The sequence below is a fragment of the Camelina sativa genome, chromosome 3, assembly GCF_030686135.1.
Source record: "Camelina sativa cultivar CO46 ecotype springtype chromosome 3, ASM3068613v1".
Taxonomy (NCBI): domain Eukaryota; kingdom Viridiplantae; phylum Streptophyta; class Magnoliopsida; order Brassicales; family Brassicaceae; genus Camelina; species Camelina sativa.
The window spans coordinates 25,757,805-25,781,376 of NC_141882.1; the positions used below are offsets into that span (position 1 = coordinate 25,757,805).

Consider the following 23,572-nt stretch of genomic DNA (forward strand, 5'->3'; position numbering starts at 1 on the left):
ATTGTTTGAAAGTTAACAATGACTACTTCACCAACACAAATAGTTTTTACTGGACGTGTATAACTTAGCGTCCATGTGGACTTAATTTTATGGACATGAAAGATTAAAATCGTTTGATAGTTTACCATGACTATTTTACTAAACCACAAGTTGTTTAATTAATTAGGTATTCATATGTTTTTTTCTCTGGTCATCCAAAAATAAGTATCCATCTATGCATTTTAACCATCCACATAATAGCGAACAACATCAATGAATTTGAAAATTTATAAAGAATGTAATGCAAGATATCAAAAATTTGGTCTAAATTAATCTCATTCGGATATTTTAAAATTAAGAAATTTTCGCCAAACACACTTGTTTGAGTTTTTCTTGCATGGTTTGGCAAGAGAATTCAAAAAACCTCTTATCAAAACCATCTCTTATTTATTTCTTCTTTTACTTTACCAAATCGTAACAAAAAAAAAAATCCCTTCCGAGACATCGACGGTCGGCGCTACACTCTTCAATGGTAGGTTTCCTCGGAACTTTAATTCTACCTTCTTCGCCCTTCCACAACCACCGTCTTGCCAATTCAATTCGTTCCTCGAATCCCGAAACCTCTCCTTCTCTTCATTCTCTTCTTCTTCGACAGCTTATCTTCCTTCACTAGAAAACTTCTCATCAACTAAAGGTGAGTCCATTTTAAATTATTGAAGGTTTGTCTACGGTTCGTTAGGAAAATTAAAAAATATATATAATTTTTGGCATTCAACATATTTATATCATATTTAAGGTCTATTTAAACCAATGTCTCTAATTTCTCATGGAGCTGGATGTGTTTTGTAGGAAATGGGAGACCATTTCACAACATTGACAATGTCATCAAAGCTGCAAACATAATGGTAGATGAGCATGGACTTCATTTCCCTATTTCTACCCTTATTAAAATAAAATAAAATAAAAATAAAAATGAAAATAGAATTAGGAAATAAGTGTCTCGAACACAGGCAGATAGACAACATATTTCACCAGACTTCAACAGATTTGTCTACAGACTTCACCAGACTTATTTACAAACTTCACCAAACTCTCTAGACTTCAGCAAATTTGTCTACATATTTCACCAGATTTCTCTAGACTTCAATAGACTTGTTCATAAACTTCACTAGACTTATCTACAAACTTTACAAGACTTCTCTAGACTTTCCAAGACTTGTCTACAGATTTAACTAGAATTCTGCATACTTGTCCAGACTTCATGATTCAGTTCAACACAGAGATATCCAAAAATCACTTCCTGCTTTTTTTATTCCGATTAAGCTAGAATTCAAGCAAAAGACTCCAAATCTAGCACATCGTTTCCACATCAAAAAGACACAAAAAAATTTGAACAGAGGACTCATGCGACAATATCTTTGTCCTCCCTTCAAAATATTTCTTTTAAGAATTTTCAAGAAAGTATGATACAAAACCATTACTAGACACAATAGGGGGATGAAGATTAAGGGTGGCCTAGTCATTCATATTTAAAGTTTTCTTACTCTTCTTGATACATATAATTAACTAAAGAATCTCGAATAGTTATCAAACCAGATATGTAGTGACCAGTATCAAGGGATATGAATCCAAAGAAAAATTTTGCTAAAAAGGACTGGAAATAACTTGGAAAGGAGGGGAAGGAAAAATAATAGAGAACGACCAGGAAAGTTAGGTAGAAAAATCTCTAAGTCGGGAAATGGCCAATGACCAAGGATCAGAGGTGTACTACCGAGCCAATGAAGAGGATGACCAATGGTCTAAGGGGGAACTTAAACGAAAATTCATAGAAACCATTAAAAGGACGAACCATCGCGATAGAAACAAGAAATGACGAAGAACGAACGGTGAAATTATCATGGCCTTGTACAGATGGACCAGCCATTGTACCAAGGGAGCGTCGCGGGTAATTCATGGTACGTACCAAGTACGTCAGGACTAGAGGAAGAATTGAGTAAAGGAGACTAGTCCGATAAGAGAACTGAACTGTGGAGTTATTGTCGAGAAAATTGTCCAAGGACCGTACCAGGGTCGGACATCGCGTACGATACGGGCAGGAGATGGACTGTATGGACAATAGCCGAGCTATGCCAACCGTGGGTACCATGCGTACAAGAGAGGGGGAATAAGTTCTCCGTTCCCACAGTTTTAATTTGATTGGCCAAGGCAATTAAATAAGCAGAAGAAATGCCAAGAGTCTTGGGCGAGTGAGTGTTATGCACTCGCGAGAGTGGGCATCACGCGCACGTGATTGGCTACGCAGCCAACACGTGGTGACGCATGCTCCTCCACTCTCCACGCCAAGTGTTGCTCAGTTTTGCACAAGTGTCTCGAGTGAAGGAGAAGAAGCTTTGCCTAAAAATACCATCTCTTGGCTTCATTTGTGACTCAACACTAAAAAGAAATCTCTCCGTGAGATTTGAGAGAAAGTTGAGAGCTTTTCTGATCAAGAGGAGGAAGAGAAGGAGAGTTCGTCGGAGGTAGAGGCTGAAGGAGAGGCGAAGCTTGACTCAATCAGATCTCTGCCTAAATCACTGTGAGTTGCGGTTTTGTGTGTAGGAGGATGCATGAGTTTGGTAGCTCATGTATCTCTTTTTGATATTTTTGTTTGTTGCATGTTCATCTTATTAGATTGCATATCAACTAAGCTTAAGATCTAAGAGTATACTATCATGCATTCATTCATTTAAGTGAATGTGGTCTTAAGGTGGATTGAAATGAACATGCATGCTTAAAAATATGAGAGTGAGGTCAGATCTGGATGAGATCTTGAGATGGAAAAATTGATTTGCAATAAAAAAAAAAGGTTGAGCTTGCATGCATGATCAAATCCGAGTGGATGAACATGCATGCATAATTTTAAAATTTATACCGATTTAAAAGAATTGAAATGAGGTGATTTGAAGAGTTAAAAATGCAATAATTTTTCTTGCACAATTTTGGGATTAAAATGGACCGCATGCATGTTAAAAAGTATGGAAAAATTTGTGACTAACACATGCATGTTAAAAAAGAATATTTAAGAATTTATGCACAATAGTTTCTTGTATATATAATCGATTGCATGCATGTAGAATAACCTTAAGTTGCTTCTTAAAGATTTTTGGTGAAATTTCTTGCTTGATTTTCTTGCATGCATTGCTTGATTTCTTGCTTGAAATAATTTTGTGGAGTTTAAGTACTTAATTCTTTGTGTCGGTAGACTTAGAATAGTACTTGTCTAGCTAGTTCACATAAGTCATGTTGGACTAGTAATTGATTTCTATCCCCAAAGAGAATGAGATGGTCCGGCAAGTGAACATTTGCGATCTTGTGGCAAGGACAACCGGTGTCTAGCTAGCTACTAGCTTGATCTAATGCATGACGATGCAACTAAGTGGTGAACCGGTTGGTAACCTTTGTGGTTTCAACGTGGAGTGGGTGTGAGGGGATGGGACAGAATATCACTGGGCCCTAGGTTGTGTATGTGTGTAAAGTTGATGTGCGTGGTTTTTATCACTTCAAATCTTTTACCTTAAAAGACCACACAACTGCTGCAAGTGCACAGCTAATCGTTTGTAGTATTTAAGGATCGATCCCACACAGAGAGAGTTGTTGGTTAGAGAATCCGTCGGAAGAGATGTAAGGCAAGGACTCAAAAAAAATGGGATTTTGGTTGTCAAGGTCGTATTAAGCAATAAACGTAAATAAAAATGCAAGTCAAATAAATAAAACAAGCGTTGGGCATCAAGGGATATCGCAGGGGTTTGATGATCTATCTATCTAGGAAAGTTTAGGATTAATTTGTTTATCTAAAACTCGGACTACGAAACACGAATGAACCGTTAACTTATAGTTCACAAGCTAATCGTCTAAGATCACTATACTCCGTTACTCAACTGTCGCAGGCAACGACGCATAGATCAAAGCATTTTAAACAGGTTCGATTCTTAATCCATGAGATTCCATAGGTAAGGGGTATGTGCTTCCTATGACTCCTCACACATCTAAGCAAGGTCAAGCACACATGCAAGCTTTTGGCAAAGCACACACACTTAAGATCATAGTTAGTTCATGAGGCTAACTTAAAGCATTAAGCAAAGACTTAGAATTAAAGTATAGAATAAACTAGAATATAAATCTAACAAACCCTAAAAATTGCCACCTAAACTAAGATCATCTCTCCCCCCTTTGATTTTCCCTTTAAACCCAACTAGAAAACTACTCTAACATGTTTAAGAGAATCATCAAAGCAAGGTTTAAATAATTCATAAACATAAAAGAATAAATAGAGAAAAGGGATTTAGATATTACTTCAATGATTGTCAAACAAAGTGCATGCCAAGGGGCGGCGTAGGAATGTTCTAGAACGTGGTGAAGACTTGGACTGGGCCGCCGTGGTGGTCGCTGGTCAGGCCTTCAATAAAAAAGCCTATTGGCTGAATGGTTCTCCTTACGTCGGTTTATAACACGTCTCGGTAAATCGGGCATAACTTCCTGATGAGTGAACAGCTTGACTTGATTCCACTTCGAGGTGAAAGATGACTCTCTCAGATTTCCATAAAAACCAAGTACGTCGAAATGTGAGTTGTAGAAGTTCTTCAAAAGTTTCCCGTACTATAAAGCTCTGAATCTGTCCTGAAACGTATTTTCCTTGTCTTTTGGTCTTTTTTGCTATAAAACCTGTAAAACCTTCTTGAAACCTAAAATACTTGATAATAGACATTAAAGCCTTGAAATCATACTAAAAACTTCCTAAATGCATACTAAAACTATAGCTAAAATGGGTAAAATAATGATGTTATCAACTTCCCCAGACTTAGACTTTGCTTGTCCTCAAGCAAATAATCAGAATAAATCATGGAAAAGAGGTTTTGAAAATAATGGGAATTCATTTATCTTTGGGGATATTGTCTTTGCACTCTTCTTCGCCTTTACATTAGGAACTTACATTTGTAATCCACCATGAGAGTCATCAACGCTCCCACAATTCTTTAGAGTCTCCAGAATCTCCATTGTCATCTCTTTACATAAATTAAAGCAATAATAAAAAGTGAAATCTTACCAAGGGAAAATCGATCAATGGCTATTGACTCTCTTCAAGCCAAGACTTTTTTCATATGATTCTTTTCTTCTCTCTTTTCTCACTTCTTTTTTTTTTTTTTTAATCAAAGATGTAGGCGAATAATGGGGTCATCGGTAATTTACCTACCCCTCGCTTCCAAGCTTTGTGTGATCATTTGACTCAAGAGTAGAATAATGAGGTCACATGTAATTTACCTACCCCTCTAAACTGATCAAAATCATCTTATCTTTTATTCTCTTTTTTTTTTTCTTTTTTTTTTTTAGTATTGAAGGGAAGAGAAAGGGGAACATACTTTTGAATAAGTGCAATGTCTTGTGTGGCTTGAATGTAGAGATCTAGTCCAATGTATGCCAAATCCCTCGGCTTGATAATTAAGTCCGGTTTAGGTCCTATAAAAGTTAGAGACAACGTTAGATCATATGAATATCCATATAATAGGGACTTTGGCGATTGTTGAGTTGGCTCACAGTCTTTCCAAACTCTGGTTCTGTTGTCAAGCATAATCAAGATTCATAAGAGTGTTAATCCAAATCAAATAAACCGTTAGAATAAGATCATAATCCCTTACTAGTTTTGACTCAATAAAAAAATGTGACTCGATAAAAACGTCAAAATTATTGATGTAAAAAGTGGAAAAAGGTCTCAAGTCAACAAAATAGAAAGTAGCGTTATTATAGGATGGGACATCCTTCCCCCCCCCCCAGACTTAAATCACACCGTCCTCGGTGGGAAAAAAGAAGGAGTTGAGGATTAAAAATCATAAGGAAAAGTGTAGGGTTTAAGAACAATGTCACCTTGATGGAATGATGTTTGTCGACTCTAGACGTTTAATGGTTGCCCAAAAATTGTCTAGAGTTCGCCTGTGGAATTAAAATGTGGTGAATAACCGTTTGTACTTCCTTTGGTTGCTTGACATCGAGTTTGAACTAGACTAAGTTCAATCGAATTCTGTTTGATATTTCTCTAAATGCATCCTCCTTGAAACAAAAACCTAAAACCATCAATAATAATGAGAAATAAAAATAACAAAAACATACCTAAATAAAAGAATGGTGATGGTTGGTGGTAAGGATGGTGGTGGTTCGGATGAGTCTCGTGGTACACAGATGAACGGTCGCAGACAGAAGCAAATGGTACGGTCACAAACATTAGCAGCTAACGTTGGACATGGTACACGATACACAGGACATGGGACATGGCATCGACTATGGTTGGTACAACTAGTGGGGACTCTCGGCATCAATCACATGAGGATTGTGATTGATCCGTCGCCTTCGGCTTGCTTTGGTCAGATTGAACATGGCCGGTCAGTAGGTGGTACTTGCCACTAGACATAGTTGTGTAGACAACCCATGGACCTTCTTCTCTGCTTTTCTGTTTTCTATTTTTTTTTGTGTTTTTTTTTATAAACCTGAAACTAAAATGCAGAAATATTAAAAGTAAAAGAAAATAAATCCAAAAAATAAAAACTTACTAGACATGGGTTGCCTCCCAAGAAGCGCGCTTGTTTTGACGTCGTTGGCTCGACGTTAGCTTGCTTTCTCAAGCAGGGTGAGAAGAGTCAGTTGTCCTTAGACAAGCTCTCTTGGATCTTTCTCCAATGTAGGCATCTGGTGGTTCCTTAAGTTCATCTTCTTCTCTTGTTTTGGCAATAATGTTTGCGGTTGGCAGCTCCGCTTCTACCTTTCATAGACCTTCTAGGTCTCGTGGTGGTGGAGCATGGAGAGTGGATATAGCAAAACAATCCTCGGTAAGGATCAAAACTTCTTCTCCTCGAGAGATCTCTTGCAAATCGGGTATAGAACTCTTGGTCTCCATTGAAACTTGTAGCTTATATCTCAAAAAATAATTTTTTTTGGTTCTACAGATTCTAGTGGAGCTTCCTTCACGTCGAGATGTTGTGGAGGAGGAGTACGGTTGTCTCTCGTTTTTATAAGGCCAAGGTTTCCCTTTCCAAAAAGTAAACATGAATGTTTTCCTTTTTCATCAAGGATTTCCTTTTTTCTTCTTTCTTCTTCTCCACCGATTGGGGTTTCTTCTTGGGTGTTGTAACATCCGGGAACCGGAATCCCGGTTTAGGATGTGCATCGATCGATGTTGGAGGAGCATCGGTCGATGCAGGTCAATTTCCTGCGTTTTGACTTAAGTTAAACGCTGCGTTTTGGGCAAAGAGAAAAGGGGAAAAACCCTTAACTCGTTCTTTTGTCTCATTAGACGACTTTAGCCGTTTTTGAGAGAAAAGAGAAGAGAGAAGTGGTTCTTGAGAGTTCTTGAGGTTTTTGGGAGATTTGAGGTTGTTCCTGTAGAGATCTGTAGTTGGGATCGTTGTAGGAGCTTCCTAGAAGCGTTGTTTTGCTTGTTGGTGGTTCAGATTCTTGTGTGGCAAAGGTAAGTGCATGACCATGGCTTATCTAAGCTGGAGATTACCCTGATCTGTTTGTTTCTGTGTTAATAGGCTTGTTAGAATGTTGTTTGAGGCGCTAGGAAGCTTTCTTGTGGTTTGGGATCGCTTCTTGTGGATGCAGGAACGAAGATCCGGCGAGAAGCTTCGGGGAAAATGATGCTCGGCATGTGCATCGGTCGATGCACTATGTGCGTCGGTCGATGCTAGTGCGAGGATGGCGCAGATTGACCTAGGTGCATTGGTCGATGCCATGTGGAGGCGTCGGTCGATGCGATTAGGGTTTCCACGTGATGTCGAGCATGCGTCGATTGATGCAAGTGGAAGCATCGGTCGATGCAAGTAAACCTTGTGTCGATCGATGAATACCTTGTGTCGGTCGATGATCGTCCCTGATGGTGTCGGTCGATGCAAGCTTTGTGTCGATCGATCCAGAGCCTGGTTTGTTTGTTGATTGTTGTTTGATGGTTAGAATATCTCTATTGCTTGTGTGTATAGCCCAGTAGATGGGAGGATTGCCTTACTGAGTGTTTATAAAATACTCATGCATTGCAATTTGTGTATGTGGTGCAGGTAAAGGCAAAGTGTGATCGTGGAATCAAGGCAATGAAGAGGAGGATGTTCTAGTGGTTTGCTTGGTTGTCTGGCTTCTGATAGTTTGCTAGAGTTGAGTCCTAGAATGTTGTTTAGGATTGCTAGTTCTCTGGTTTATGCTGTTTGGATCATTAGTTTATGATTTGGAATTAATGTTGGTTATTGGTTATCATTTATTGGATTATTTATTGGATATTGGTATCTGTTATTTCCGCTGTTGGTTGTGTTTGAGGTTAGGTGACTAGTGGGTATAGGACCACTAGATGTAATGTATTTATTATTATTATTTATTATTTATTAATTAAAAAAAACAGGTCAGGTCGTTTCAGTTTGGTACCAGAGCCCTTACGGTTCTAGGTTTGGGTTCACTAGGTTTTTGTTGTTGATGTAGGGATTTCATGCTTTGATTGATTATGTGAGTTAGTCAATTTTGTGTGGCATGGAGTCCTAGAACATCCTCTTCGAGCCTACAGTGTGATTCCACAGTGAGTTTATGATTTTGTGTTATGTTAATTGTGTGCTTAGCCTTCTGTTCATGGTAGTGCAGATGGTTAGAGAGGATGCGGTTGCTGGTCGTTGTCCTGGTCGTGGACGCGGACGTGGTCGTGGTAGGGGCAGAGCCCCAGTGGTTAGTGAGACCGAGGATCAGAGTGTGACAGCAGAGGGTGTTGGCGAGTCGAAGGGTGTCCAGGGGGATTCCGTGAGTGTGGCCGGAGGGGGTGGTGTTGATGGTCCAGTAGCCGGTGATGTTAGGGCCCCATGTGCGGGTATCCCAGTGGGTGGAGTCCCGGGTGTCGACCTTACGGGGTTGCTAGCACAACTGATAGAGCGGTTGCCGCCAGTGGCACCGACTCAGGCTCAGGTAGTGCCACCAGTGGTGGCAGAGGAGCGGCAGCCAGTGGCTGCGGATGTGGGGGTCCAGTCTCGTTATATCAGCATGCTGACAGAGATGGGTTGTATTCGTACCGAGCGGTTTTCGGGAGGTACAGATCCTACCGCTGCGGAGGTGTGGTGGACGATTGTGGAACATAACTTCCATACTCTGAGATGTCCTGAGGAGTTTTGGGTGGACATTGGGGTCCACCATTTGACTGGTGATGCTCAGTTGTGGTGGAGTTCTGTTGCAGCTAGGAGAGTGCAGAGGGAGATGTCGTGGGCTGACTTCGTCTTGGAGTTCAACCGCAAGTATTTCCCTAGAGAGGCAGTGGATAGGTTGGAGGTGCAGTTCCTTCAGCTAGCTCAGGGAACTCGATTAGTGCGGGAGCTTGAATTGAAGTTCTGTCGACTTCTAAGGTATGGGGGTCGGGATATGGAGTCTAAGGAGGCTCAGATCAGGAGGTTTTTGAGGGCCCTACGTGATGACTTGAGGGTTAACTGTAGAGGGCGGAGTTACGCTACGCGTGCAGAGCTGGTTGAGACTGCAACAGGGATTGAGGAGGATATCCGGGCACAGTCACTGGCGGCTAGCCCAACAGTCCATCCTAGCAAGGCTCAGCACCAGGGAGGTTCTAGCAAGGGCGGCAAGCCTGCGCAGGGAACCAAGAGGAGATGGGAGGCTACGTAGAGGCCGGGTGGTCCGAGTTGCAAGGATCTCAAGGTTGCTAGCTGTTCCAAGAGGAGTGCTCCGACGTCAGCAGATCGTGTGTGCTATCATTGCAGGGAGTCGGGACACATCAGGCCCTATTGTCCCAAGTTGCAGCCGGTAGAAGTGACAGCGTTGTAGCATGCGCAGCCGGGAGGGCAGCAGGTGGCACGGATTGAGCAGGCGCCACGGGTTTACACGACTTCAGAGACTGGTGGAACCAGTGCTGGAGCGATCCCGGAGAGCGTACATGAGTTGTCAGAGTTGCTGGAGTCAAGTTTCTGAGGGTCATTGGTAGAGCGAGGGGTATCAATATTCAGATCACGGGAGAGTCTTGGCATGCGGATTTGCTTATCAGCCCAGTGCAGCTGTATGACGTTATCATGGGGATGGACTGGTTGCATCGGCATCTGGTTCATCTGGATTGTCATCGGGATAGAGTGGAGTTTGAGCGCTCAGGTGGGAAGTTGGTTTATCAGGGGATTAGACCGACTTCGGGGAGTCTCGTGATCTCGGCCATTCAGGCTGGGAAGATGATCGAGAAGGGCCGTGAGGCTTATTTGGTTACTATATCTATGCTAGAGTTAGTGGGGAAGTCTACGGTTAGCGGTATTCAGGTTGTATAGGAGTTTGAGGACGTGTTCCAGTCATTGCAGGGATTACCACCTTCTCGGTCTGATCCTTTTACGATTGAACTAGAACCAGGGACGACACCGTTATACAAGGCTCCTTACAGGATGACTCCAGCAGAGATGGCAGAGCTGAAGAAACAGCTAAAGGATTTGTTGAGCAAGGGATTCATCCGTCCTAGTGTATCACCGTGGGGAGCGCCGGTGTTATTCGTTAAGAAGAAGGATGGGAGTTTCTGCTTGTGTACTGATTACAGGGGTTTGAACCGGGTCACTGTGAAGAACAAGTACCCTCTTCCGACGATCGATGAGTTGTTGGATCAGTTGAGAGGTGCTACTTGGTTCTCCAAGATAGATCTGGTGTCGGATTATCATCATATCCCGATAGATGAGGAAGATGTGAGGAAGACTGCTTTCAAGATGAGGTATGGACATTATGAGTTTGTGGTGATGCCGTTTGGGTTGACTAACGCACCAACTGCGTTGATGAGATTGATGAACAGCGTGTTTCAGAAGTTTCTGGACGTGTCTGTCATCATTTTCATCGACGACATCCTGGTTTATTCTAAGAGTCCTGAAGAGCATGCATAACTTGTTTGCTAAGCTGAGCAAGTGTAGTTTCTCGCAACGTGAGATAGGCTTAGATCATATTGTGTCTGCAGATGGGGTTTCTGTAGATCCGGAGAAGATTCAGGCTATCAGGGATTGGCCTAGACCGCGAATGCCACGAATATTAGGAGTTTTCTCAGGTTGGCAGGGTATTACAGGAGATTTGTGCAGGGGTTTGCGAGCAGAGCACGTCCTATGACTAAGTTGACGGGGAAGGATGTTCCTTTTGTCTGGTCACAGGAGTGTGAGGAGGGCTTTGCAAGAGTGAAGAAGATGTTGACGACCGCTCCAGTGTTGGCTTTGCCTGAGCAGGGAGAACCCTACGTGGTTTATACAAATGCATCCAGAGTTGGTCTAGGGTGAGTGTTGATGCAACATGGGAAGGTGATTGCCTATGCTTCACGGCAGTTGCGGAAGCATCAGGACAACTATCCTACTCATGACTTGGAGATGGGTGTTGTAGTTTTTTCCCTGAAGATTTGGATATCTTATCTTTATGGTGCAAAGGTACAAGTGTTTACAGATCATAAGAGCATGAAGAACATATTCACTCAGCCCGAGCTGAACTTGAGGCAGAGGCGGTGGATGGAGCTAGTGGCGGATTATGATCTGGAGATAGCTTATCATCCTGGTAAGGCTAACTTGGTTGCAGATGCTTTGAGCCGGAAGCGGGCGGCTTCGGCTCAGGCGCAGGATATGGATTCTCTGGTAGGAGAGATCAGTGAGTTGAGCTTGTGTGCGGTTTCTCAGGAGCCGTTGGGTTTGGTTGCAGCTGATAGAGCAGATCTGTTGAGCAGAGTGCGGTTGGCTCAGGAGAAGGATTTGGGGCTGGTGAATGCCTCAGAGGATGTTGATTCAGAGTATCAGGTTTCGGCTAATGGTATTATTTTGGTGCATGGGCGGATCTGTGTGCCCAAGGATGAGGAGTATAGGCAGGATATTCTGAGAGAGGCTCATGCTAGCATGTTCTCCATTCATTCAGGAGCGACTAAGATGTACCGAGATCTCAAGAGATACTATCACTAGGTCGGGATGAAGAAGGACATGGGTAGTTGGGTTGCGAGGTGCGATGTGTGTCAGCTAGTGAAGGTTGAGCATCATGTACCAGCTGGTTTGCTGAAGAGTCTTCCCATTCCAGAGTGGAAGTGGGATATGATTACTATGGACTTCGTGGTGGGTTTGCCAGTGTCCAGGACGTTTGATGCTATTTGGGTCATTGTGGACCGGTTGACTAAGTCGGCACATTTTCTGGCCATTAAGAAGACTGATGGAGCAGCGGTCTTGGCTAAGAAGTATGTGAAGGAGATAGTCAGGTTGCATGGGGTGACAGCGAGTATTGTGTCTAATAGGGATTCTAAGTTCACTTCGGTGTTCTGGAGGTCATTTTAGGCAGAGATGGGCACTAAGGTGCATATGAGTACAACTTATCATCCCCAGACAGACGGACAGTCAGAGAGGACGATGCAGACGTTGGAGGATTTGCTGAGGATGTGTGTGTTGGATTGGGATGGCCATTGGGCAGATCATTTGAGCTTGGTAGAGTTTGCTTACAACAACAGTTACCAGGCGAGTATCAGGATGACACCTTATAAAGCTTTGTATGGGAGGCTGTGTCGTACATCGTTATGCTGGACTCAGGTGGGGGAGAGGAGCATGTACGGGGCAGATTTTGTTCAGGAGACCTCGGAGAAGATTCGGGTTCTCAAGCTGAACATGAAGGAAGCTCAGGATTGGCCGAGAAGTTATGTCGATAGGAGGAGGAGAGATAGAGTGTACCTCAAGATAGCCATGTTGCGGGGTCCGAACATGTCATTGACTGAGACTAAGTTGAGTCTGAGGTATATGGGTCTGTTCAGAGTGTTTGAGCGAGTTGGACCAGTGGCATATAGACTGGAGTTACCTAAGGTTATGCGAGCATTCCATAAGGTTTTCCATGTGTCTATGTTGCGGAAGTGTCTCCGTGAGGACGATCAGTTTTTGGCTAAAGATTCCTGAGGATCTTCAGCCTAACATGACTTTGGAGGCAAGACCAGTGAGGGTTCTCAAGAGGAGGATCAAGGAACTTCGGAAGAAGAAGATTCCTTTGATGACAGTCCTTTGGGACTGTGATGGTGTTGAGGAGCAGACTTGGGAGCCAGAGGCGAGGATGAAGGCAAGGTTCAAGAAGTGGTTCGAAAAGCAGGTCGTGACTTGAACTTATCTGGCCTGGTCCCAGTTGTAGTCCATGGCTGGAGCGGGAATGGAGTATTCCAGCCCAACTCTCTTGTTTACTTGGTCGCTTGCGGTGCTCGGGGTACAGAATTCCCGTGAGGCGGTGGTTTGAGGAAAGTTTCCTGAAATATAAGTTTTTATAAGTGGAAAGTTTCCAGAAGTGGAAAGTCTAAAAATGGAAAGTTTTATGTGAATTAGAATTTGTCCATTTTTAGTGGAGGGAAGCCTTTGTGGCGGGCTGTTTAGTCGTGTGTGGCCTTTGTGGCGGGCTGTTTAGCCATTGTGTGCCCTTTGTGGCTGGCAGTTTAGCCGTGTGTGGCCTTTGTGGCGGGCTGTTTAGCCATTGTGTGGCCTTTGTGGCGGGCTGTTTAGCCATTGTGTGGCCTTTGTGGCGGGCTGTTTAGCCAATTGTGTGGCCTTTGTGGCGGACTGTTTAGCCAGAGTGCCTGTTTAGGCGGTCCTTCAGGACAGAAGGTCTTTGTGACGGTCCTTCGGGACAAATGGTCTTTGTGACGGTCCTTCGGGACAGATGGTATTTGTGAAGGTCCTTCGGGACGAGTGGCATTGGTGGCGGTCCTGTTTAGGACATTTGTTTGGCCTTCGTGGCGGTCCTGTTTAGGACATTTGTTTAGCCTTGGTGGCGATCCTGTTTAGGACATTTGTTTGGCTTTTGTGGCGGCCCGTGGGGCAGTGAGATGATCCTTGTGTGGTCATGAGGTATTCCAGTGAGGGAATATGTGGTTGGTAGGACATTGTGTTATCTTACGCGAGCCACGGGAAGGAAACCTGGATAGGGATAGGTCTCAGACGTGTTCAGAATTGTTTGCTCGCGACACTTGGGGGACTTTGGTCCTCCTATTACCGTCATATTCTAAGACTTTGTGGCCTGAGAGTATGATTGGTATATCGACTTCGGATGACGCTCCGGGGGCGCGTTGTAGGGTGGTAACCCAAGAGACGAGTGTTGGAATCCCTTATATATATTATGGCATGCGGACTTAGGCCCGATGAGGAGCCAATATTATGGCATGCATGCTTCGGTCTGATGAGGAGCCAATAGAAAACTCAAGGTTTAGGCCTGTGAGTAAAAAGGAGAGTCCAAACGTCGAGAGCAAATGATGCCTGGAGCGTGAGTCTATCGCCTAGAGGTGACTTTTCGTATGTCGGTCGGAGGAGTGTGGGCCGTGGAGACGGTAGCACGGGGGTACTTGACTGAGTGTTGTTCAAGATTCGAGGACGAATCTAAATTGGTTGGGGAGAATTATAACATCCGCAAACCGGAATCCCGGTTTGGGATGTGCTTCGATCGATGCTGGAGGAGCATCGGTCGATGCAGGTCAATTTCCTGCGTTTTGACTTAAGTTAAACGCTGCGTTTTGGGCAAAGAGAAAAGGGGAAACACCCTTAAGTCATTCTTTTGTCTCATTAGACGACTTTAGCCATTTTTGAGAGAAAAGAGAAGAGAGAAGAGGTTCTTGAGAGTTCTTGAGGTTTTTGGGAGATTTGAGGCTGTTCCTATAGAGATCTGTAGCTGAGATCGTTTTAGGAGCTTCCTAGGAGCGTTGTTTTGCTTGTTGGTGGTTCAGAATCTTGTGTGGCAAAGGTAAGTGCATGGCCATGCCTTATCTAAGCTGGAGATTACTCTGATCTGTTTGTTTCTGTGTTGTTAGGCTTGTTAGAATGTTGTTTGAGGCGTTAGGAAGCTTTCTTGTGGCTTGGGTTTGATTCTTGTGGTTGCAGGAACAAAGATCCGGCAAGAAGCTTCGGGGTAAACGATGCTTGGCATGTGCATCGGTCGATGCACTATGTGCGTCGGTCGATGCTAGTGCGAGGACGGCGCGGATTGACCTAGGAGGATTGGTTGATGCCATGTGGAGGCGTCGGTCGATGTGATTAGGGTTTCCACGTGATGTCGAACATGCGTCGATCGATGCAAGTGGAAGCATCGGTCGATGCAAGTAAACCTTGTGTCGATCGATGCATACCTTGTGTTGGTCGATGTTGGTCCCTGATGGTGTCGGTCGATGCAAGCTTTTTGTCGATCGATGCAGAGCCTGGTTTATTTGTTGATTGTTGTTTGATGGTTAGAGTATCTCTATTGTTTGTGTGTATAGCCCAGTAGATGGGAGGATTGCCTTACTGAGTGTTTATAAAACACTCATGCATTGCAATTTGTGTTTGTGGTGCAGGTAAAAGCAAAGTGTGATCGTGGAATCAAGGCAATGAAGAGGAGGATGTTCTAGTGGTTCGCTTGGTTGTCTGGCTTTTGTTAGTTTGCTAGAGTTAAGTCCTAGAATGTTGTTTAGGATTGCTGGTTCTCTGGTTTATGCTGTTTGGATCATTAGTTTATGATTTGGAATTAATGTTGGTTATTGGTTATCATTTATTGGATTATTTATTGGATATTGGTATCTGTTATTTCTGATGTTGGTTGTGTTTGAGGTTAGGTGGCTAGTGGGTATGGGACCAATAGCTGTAGTGTATTTATTATTATTATTTATTAATTAAAAAAAAAACGGGTTAGGTCGTTTCAGGTGTGTCCAGCAACACACAAACATGAGCTCTCTTGATTCTCTTCAAGAGACTTGATTCTCTACTCAATGATAACTCGCTTAGCTCCAATGTTAGACTGGAGTAATGGGACAAGAAGTCTAGTGAACTCTTTAGATAGAGTGTCTCCCAAGGTATCAAATCGATTACCAATTTCTTCCATTTTGATTTCGGTTTTCTTAGCTCTTTCTTCATACTCCTCCATATGGTTGCATAGGTCGAGGGTCGTGTTAAGAATGGCTTTGGAATTGTTATAGCAATGGCTCTCCAAAGTGTTAATCTTCATGTTGCAATCGCTAATCTCCTTAGCATTTTCTCTTATCTCCTTTGAATGTTGATTCTGTTCTTCTTCAAGACAATGGAGCTTCCTCTCAATGGCTTCAGCAGTTTTATAACTTTCCTCCTCTATTCTTTTAACTTCAACAGCAATATCATCCATTCTTCCCGAAAGATCAGATTGGATTTTGTCAAGATTTCCATGTAGCATCTTCATAGTCTCATCTAGAGAGTCTGTCATCCGACTTATAAAGTTCAGCATCATTTCTTCTTCAGCTTTTTGCTGTGTAGACTCGTGATAGTTGTCTTGGTAGACTTGGTGTGGAAGTCGGAAAGGATCTCGGTATGAGCGGTTTAAATTGGTTTTGACTCTCCTTGGATAGGGTCTTTGAAAACGACTTGGACGGTGACTTGGGACAGGTTCCCAGTCTTCATAAACTTCAAATGGTGCTGGAGATGGTCGAGTTCTAGGGTTACCTCGGTAGAAAGCTTCCTCTTGGTGTTGAAATCGTCAAAAATTGTAGTTTTTGGGAACTTCTTCACTAGGGATCTGATATGTCATGCAACAGTAGAATTCTTTGAGCTCTTCTTCTCCATCTTCTTTAGTAGATGATGGATCATAGGACTCATCATTCTCTCTTGGCAAATCTTCATATTGGTTCTCCTTAGCATTTTCTTCAAAAATAAGCATCTCCTCCATCGATTTGATAATATTCGCCTCTAGTCCACTCCTTGGACTTGTTAGGATCGGTTGGATACTCAAGTGAGGCTCCATATTCTTCTTCAACATCAGTAGGTTGAAAGACTTGATCGTAACTCCAGTTGTTGCGTTCATCTAGGTTGTTGAATAAGGTTTGTAAGGCTTCAACCTTCCATTCTAAGCGGCTCTCGATGGTGTCAATGGTATAACCCATATTGATAATCTTCGTCCTATCATCATCAATATACTCCATGTGATTTAAAACTTGATTGATGACAGCATTGATTTGTTCCTCCAAGCGTGTAACGTTCTTGGTGATAATCTCGAGTTTAGCTCCAAACTCAATGCTCATCTTATCCAATTTTGCATTAAGAACTTTATCAGCCTCCTCTTGACTTGATATAAGTTCATCCATCATCTTCATGAGCTTGTCTTCATTGTAAGAGCTCCTTGAAGTGATTGGCCGTTTCAAAGCATGGCATGTTCGTGTGGTACGGCGTGTAAGAGTGGTTAGTGGGCAGTAAGCTGGTCCCATAGGTGCTCGGCCTTGAGGTGGTCGAGTGAAAGAACTGCGACAAGGTCGCCTAAGTAATGGTACAACGGATGGTCGAGAGTGGCCAATGTGTGAACCGTGCAGCGAGTGAGCTTGCGGACCGGATGGGTCTCCGTCCGTGGCTCGATAATGTGACATGAGCTCAGCAATAGTAAAATTCTCAAAATCTCCTAGGAGAGCGTCGAGGTTCATACTCAAGGTCTCATGAAACAATGAAAAACAAAAAGAAAAATTAAAAGTAAGGTGTCCTAGACGTTACTCTAGTTCCTAGACTCTTGTAAACAACAATCTCTCCCCGGCAACAGCGCCAAAAAGCTTGATGTGCGTGGTTTTTATCACTTCAAATCTTTTACCTTAAAAGACCACACAACTGCTGCAAGTGCACAGCTAATCGGTTGTAGTATTTAAGGATCGATCCCACAGAGAGAGAGTTGTTCGTTAGAGAATCCGTCGGAAGAGATGTAAGGCTAGGACTCAATAAAAATGGGGTTTTGGTTGTCACAGTCGTAGTAAGCAATAAACGTAAGTAAAAATGCAAGTAAAATAAATAAAACAAGCGTTGGGCATCAAGGGGAATCGCAGGGGTTTGATGATCTATCTATCTAGGAAAGTTTAGGATTAATTTGTTTATCTAAAACTCGGACTACGAAACACGAATGAACCGTTAACTTATAGTTCACAAGCTAACCGTCTAAGATCACTATACTCCGTTACTCAACTGTCGCAGGCAACGACGCATAGATCAAAGCATTTCAAACATGTTCGATTCTAATCCATGAGATTCCATAGGTAAGGGGTATGTGCTTCCTATGACTCCTCACACATCTAAGAAAGGTCAAGCACACATGCAAGCTTTTGGCAAAGCACACACACTTACTGCACCATTGAGGCTAACTTAAAGCATTAAGCAAAGACTTAGAATTAACTTAAAGCATTAATCTAACAAACCCTAAAAATTACCACATAAACTAAGATCATCTCCCCCTTTGATTATCCCTTTAAACCCAACTAGAAAACTACTCTACATGTTTAAGGGAATCATCAAAGCAAGATTTAAATAATTCATAAACATAAAAGAATAAATAGAGAAAAGGGATTTAAATATTACTTCAATGATTGTCAAACAAAGTTGTAAGGATCTTCTTCCTTTAGAAACAAAGAACAAAGCAAATAGAATAGAAAGAGTTGGTTGATCTCAAAGCTTCAAAGAGAGGGACGAGAGAGAAGGGTCTGGACGTCGGCTGCTCCTCTGGTCGTGTCTCTTGGCTCCTCCAATGAATGCACACTCTGGTACTTTTTTGTCACACTTCAAACCCTTGGGCTTAGAAGATTATTTATAGGGTTTTGTCTAGGTTTAGGGTTTTGTAAGGGTAGAAACGTCTTCTCTTGTTAAGTGCATGGCAAGAGGCGGTGTAGGAATGTTCTAGAACGTGGTGAATACTTGGACTGGGCCGCCGTGGTGGTCGCTGGTCAGACCTTCAATAAAAGCCCATTAGCTGAATGGTTCTCCTTACGTCGGTTTATAACATGTCTCGGTAAATCGGGCATAACTTCCTGGTGAGTGAACGGATTGACTTGATTCTACTTCGAAGTGAAATATGACTCTCTCAGCTTTGCATAGACACCAATTACGTCGAAATGTGAGTTGTAGACGTTCTTCAAAAGTTTCCCTTACTATAAAGCTCTGAATCTGTCCTTAAACGTATTTTCCTTGTCTTTTGGTCATTTTTGCTATAAAACCTGTAAAACCTTCTTGAAACCTAAAATACTTGATAATAGACATTAAAGCCTTGATATCATACTAAACTCTTCCTAAATGCATACTAAAACTATAGCTAAAATGGGTAAAATAATGATATTATCAAAAGTCTAGTGTTGTACAAGTTGTCTTGATACATCGCTAGTACTCTTACCCATTGAGATTCAGGTGTTTTGTTCTGATTATCTAAGGTGGCTATGTGTCTAGAAGTGTCAAGTGTCTTGGTCATTTCTAGTCTTGTTTGCATGATTTTTTGCCTGCTTGTTAACGCTTCCGCATTGCGTGTTTGTTTTTTGTTTTTTGGGGGTAGTTGGGTGGGGAGATTGCATGTTAGAGGGTTACCCAACTCATAACGTAATCTTTGATTAATCATTCCTCTCCAATAATGTTTTTGTCTTGCAGGGAAGACTAAGTGGGTAGATTTGGACAGCTAGGAAACCGGATAGGATGTTTTATGCTGTATTTTGTAAAACAAATCCTATGTTTTCCTTTGACATGTTTTCTTCAAAATGGATCCAACTGTTTTACTTGAGTATTTTTGTTTTGAATTGTAAACATTATACTTAAGTAATAAATCGGGATATTTTCATATATATATTCGGACAAGTGGAAATGGTACATGGCCTAGTCCGGGCCAGCACAACGTCGCGTGCATCCCAAGGGTAGAAAAGCCTAAGGAACGTACGTAATGGGTAGGCATCGGCCAGTGAACTGGCTGAGAAACCTAATTTGTTGGTGGAACCTCGGCCGGATCGCAGGCAGTTGTACTCTTCGTGATGTCTTCCGGACTGGTCCGCGTTTTGTCCTGCCATAGGGACAGTTCGGGGGCGTTACAAGATATCCTTATCTGAAGTGAAAATAATAATGACCAATGATTAATTTAAATCATATCATGAAACTTTCAACCAGTAGATCCATCATGACTTAGTTAGTTGTTGATATTGAATGTTATGATAAATGTAACGTTTAATTTACACAATACTTCCTCTGTTCTGAATTATAAGATATTGGATAAGGATCCGTCCGACGTGCGGGTTTAAAATTTTGTAAATAAAATTAAATTAACAAAAATATATTAAATTTTTCTTTTTGCTATATAATATAGTAATTTATATCCATTTACAAAAATCTTATGTATGTTACCATTAAAAATGTTTTTTACACCTAAGTATATTGTATATTACAAATATATTCTTAACCACCACCTAGAAAATATCTATATGAGCACATTAAGCCAACTACTATATGTTTTTTTACTTTCACTTTTGCATAGCTTTTTTAATCACTAAAATTATTGGATCAAAAAATATTTTTAAGAAAAAATATATTATATAGTATACTAATCAATGATGTATTATCACAATTGTGTATGACCAATCATAGAGAGAATCTCGGCTCCGCTCTCCTCCCTTATGGTGAGAACCATACGTCATACCTCCTCCACTATGGAGAGATTCCACCTTCCTCCCTTGGGGAGATAACCTTGTCCCCAACCTGCTACATGATAGAGAGAACTCAATTTATATGTAAAATCTGATATCACAATTTTTTTAGATGATGTTTTACCACAACTCTTAGAATTATTATAGGAATTTGCAATACACGTCAAAACAAAAAGAAAAGTGAGCAACATGGTCACTGTTATTAGTCTACTTTGCAAGTAATAGCGAGAGTGTTGGGGCGACAACGTTATGATGCAATGCGTAGAGAAACCAAGAGCCCTCTTTTCTGTTTCAATATTTTGGCTTATTTATGGAGCGTTGATGCTTTGATGGTAAGTTTGTTACTTAAATTAGATAACTTGTTCGCTTTCAATCTCTTGTGGCAAAACAGGCAGCAAAGCGTATAAACATTTAACTGTCCATAGGTCTTAGTCGAAAAGAAGAAGAAACAGAGTAAGCGACTGTTGGAAGGAATAAGAACATAATAGAAAGTTTTATTAAACTGAAGCTTGCTATCTTCCTGTTTTACAACAACAGACTTATATACAAGTCTTACGGTCATAACCGTACGTGACGTTACCAATGATTGTGTCTTAGTCGAAAAGTCACGACTCTTACATAAACACCTCTTCACGTTTCTTCATACACACCTAATGACTCAACAAACATATTAAATTATATAATTCTATAACATAATTAGATCAAACTTACAGTGTTCCCATCCTGCTTGGATTTAGTCCGTCTAACATTAAATTATATAATTCTCTCTCATATCTCGTACAAAAACTTCTCAAACAGTTTCATGTGTTCAGATTGGAGGGAAATGGCCAAGGATAAGCTGCCGCATCATCTGTAGGACTTGGTAGCAAAAAAGACAAACCCTCAAATGCAATTGCGCCAGGTCCCATAAATAGGGGACGACCCCAACCAAAGTCTGCATCACAGATGGGTAATTTGGCCCAGCTTGTGATTCCCAAATTTGGGCATTTGTAGGTATGTGCACCGCGGACCAGTGCTGACAGATCAGGTTGCATCTCCAGGTAGTCAAGAGCAGACCTCAAATACACATCATCCATGAGAACTATAACGTTATGAATCATCCTTCCAGCATACCATGTTGGCTTTGAAAGAAGATCCCCAGCAACAGTCAGTGGTGTCACAGTGAATACCACATTGCCAAAGTAACCAGGGGGTAGCTGCGGGCGAAGTCTGGACCTTCCCTCAATTGCAATGTACAGCTTGGTCTCTTGGTCGTCTGGCAGTCCGCGCGCTTTGCCCACTGCTCTCTACACGTGGCCAGCCAAGGCCTCGTATGGGCTGTAGCTCACAGTGTTCCCATCCTGCTTGGATTTTTCCTTGAGAGAAAGAAGAAGCTCACGTGATATTTTGAAAATAGAGACAGTGGTATGTGATAGAGATGTGATGAGAAGAGAACATCTTAGTGTTTAGGAAATAATATATTGACTCTCATAATCATAAGCTTTAGGTTACATAGAATTATATAGTACAAGATTTTCCTAAACTATAATGATTGCAAGTACATAAATATATAAATAATAAATATAGTATACATTATTATTAATATTGTGATCTTCTAGATCTCTCTATACGCTCCTTCAAGCTCAAGGTGTCATGGAGGGAAGCCGAAGTGATGGCTTGAGATTGACCATAGATAACAATGTAATTGGTATGATTGAAGAAGCACTCGCTTAAACCATGTTATTAGACGGATATACCGTAAAAGCCTTGGAAGGCAAGAGGAAGCAAATAGCTTAGAGGAAGTCGTGAACGACTTAGAAACTTATGATCAAAGTTGGATCAGGAACAACATAATTAAGTCGTTGAGAAGCATATAGCTTAAAGAAGTAATGGTGACTTGACCAGATCAACTAAGATGGCATGCAGAAAGATGCAAAAAGGCACACATATGGAGGAGAGTCGAGAGGGGGCAGAGCTTTTCTTCGTTGGAAGGCGGCTCGGCTGTCACTTGGCCGAATCTTGGAGAGATCGTATCACCATCAGCATCTCCAGTGATGAAGATGGAAGATCTCGTGTTGGTGATATCATGAGGTGAGATAAGCTTGTCCCGTAGAAGACGAAGTCGGATGATGTTTTTTTTTTGTTTTTTTTTTTTGTTTTTTGAGAAAGTAGGGATAAAAAGAAAATCAAACAGATGGAGAAGCTCAATAGCTTAGGAAAGGTATGGGTTAAAGATTTTGATTGTTAGATCTAAACTCAAGCATAATCTGCTCTGATACCATGATAGAGATGTGATGAGAAGAGAACATCTTAGTGTTTAAGAAATAATATATTGACTCTCATAATCATAAGCTTTAGTTTACATAGAATTATATAGTACGAGACTTTCCTAAACTATAATGATTGCAAATACATAAATATATAAATAATAAATAATAAATATATTGTTATTAATATTGTGATCTTCTAGATCTCTCTATAGTATCATGAGGGCCTGGTTTGGAGGACGAAGGGATCCTCATAGTGGGGGAAGGATTATATTTAACATGATGAAAAGCAGGCTGAGGCGGGTCTCTAGCGTGGAGGAGGGTCCGATCAATGAAGGGTGGAATGGTAAGGTCAAGACCACGGGCCATGTCAGACCATGTACTGATAAAATGTAGAGGAGAGGAACCATCAGCCACATGGTGTTGCAAGCCAACCCCAAGGGAAGCTCCCCCACATTTAAAGAAGGTCACCTACTTCATCAAGGAACATAGGATCAAGCAAAACTAAATTAAAGAAAGACAATGTTAGAAACCTAGAACACAAGGCATCAATTTTTAACCTGCAAGACGAGGAGCGGTAAAGTTTGGACGCCGACGGAGTAATCGACATTGGGAATAAGCAGGCAGAGGGTGAGGGAAGGAGCGAAGTCCCCAAGATTGTCGATTGCAGAGGGAGTATCAGCGACGACAAAGAGAACACCGGCGCCATTGCAATCGATCTCGATACGACCATCATCGTCTTTCTTCAAGCGACCAGCCATGGGGTAAAAGGGGACGAGGGCCTTGGAAAGAGCGTCTTTGAGGACCTGAGGGTCAAAGAAGTAGACAGTGGGGCTGTGGTACTTAGCGATGATGAGGTCAACGTGGGAGTTCCAAAGATTAGTGACTGGGGTCTCGGCGGCAGGCCGGATAATGGTGGAATCTCGGATGTTAATTT

At 42.0% G+C, this 23,572-nt stretch overlaps 1 pseudogene across 1 annotated transcript; it reads right to left on the reverse strand.

The window, feature by feature from the left end:
• Nucleotides 1–21,048: 21,048 nt before the first annotated feature.
• On the reverse strand, nucleotides 21,049–23,535 carry LOC104779208 (shikimate O-hydroxycinnamoyltransferase-like; annotated as a pseudogene). Its single transcript, XR_015594430.1, has 3 exons — nucleotides 23,196–23,535; nucleotides 22,865–23,106; nucleotides 21,049–21,802 (listed from the first exon to the last, which is right to left on the reverse strand). The product of XR_015594430.1 is annotated as a shikimate O-hydroxycinnamoyltransferase-like (transcript).
• Nucleotides 23,536–23,572: the final 37 nt, after the last annotated feature.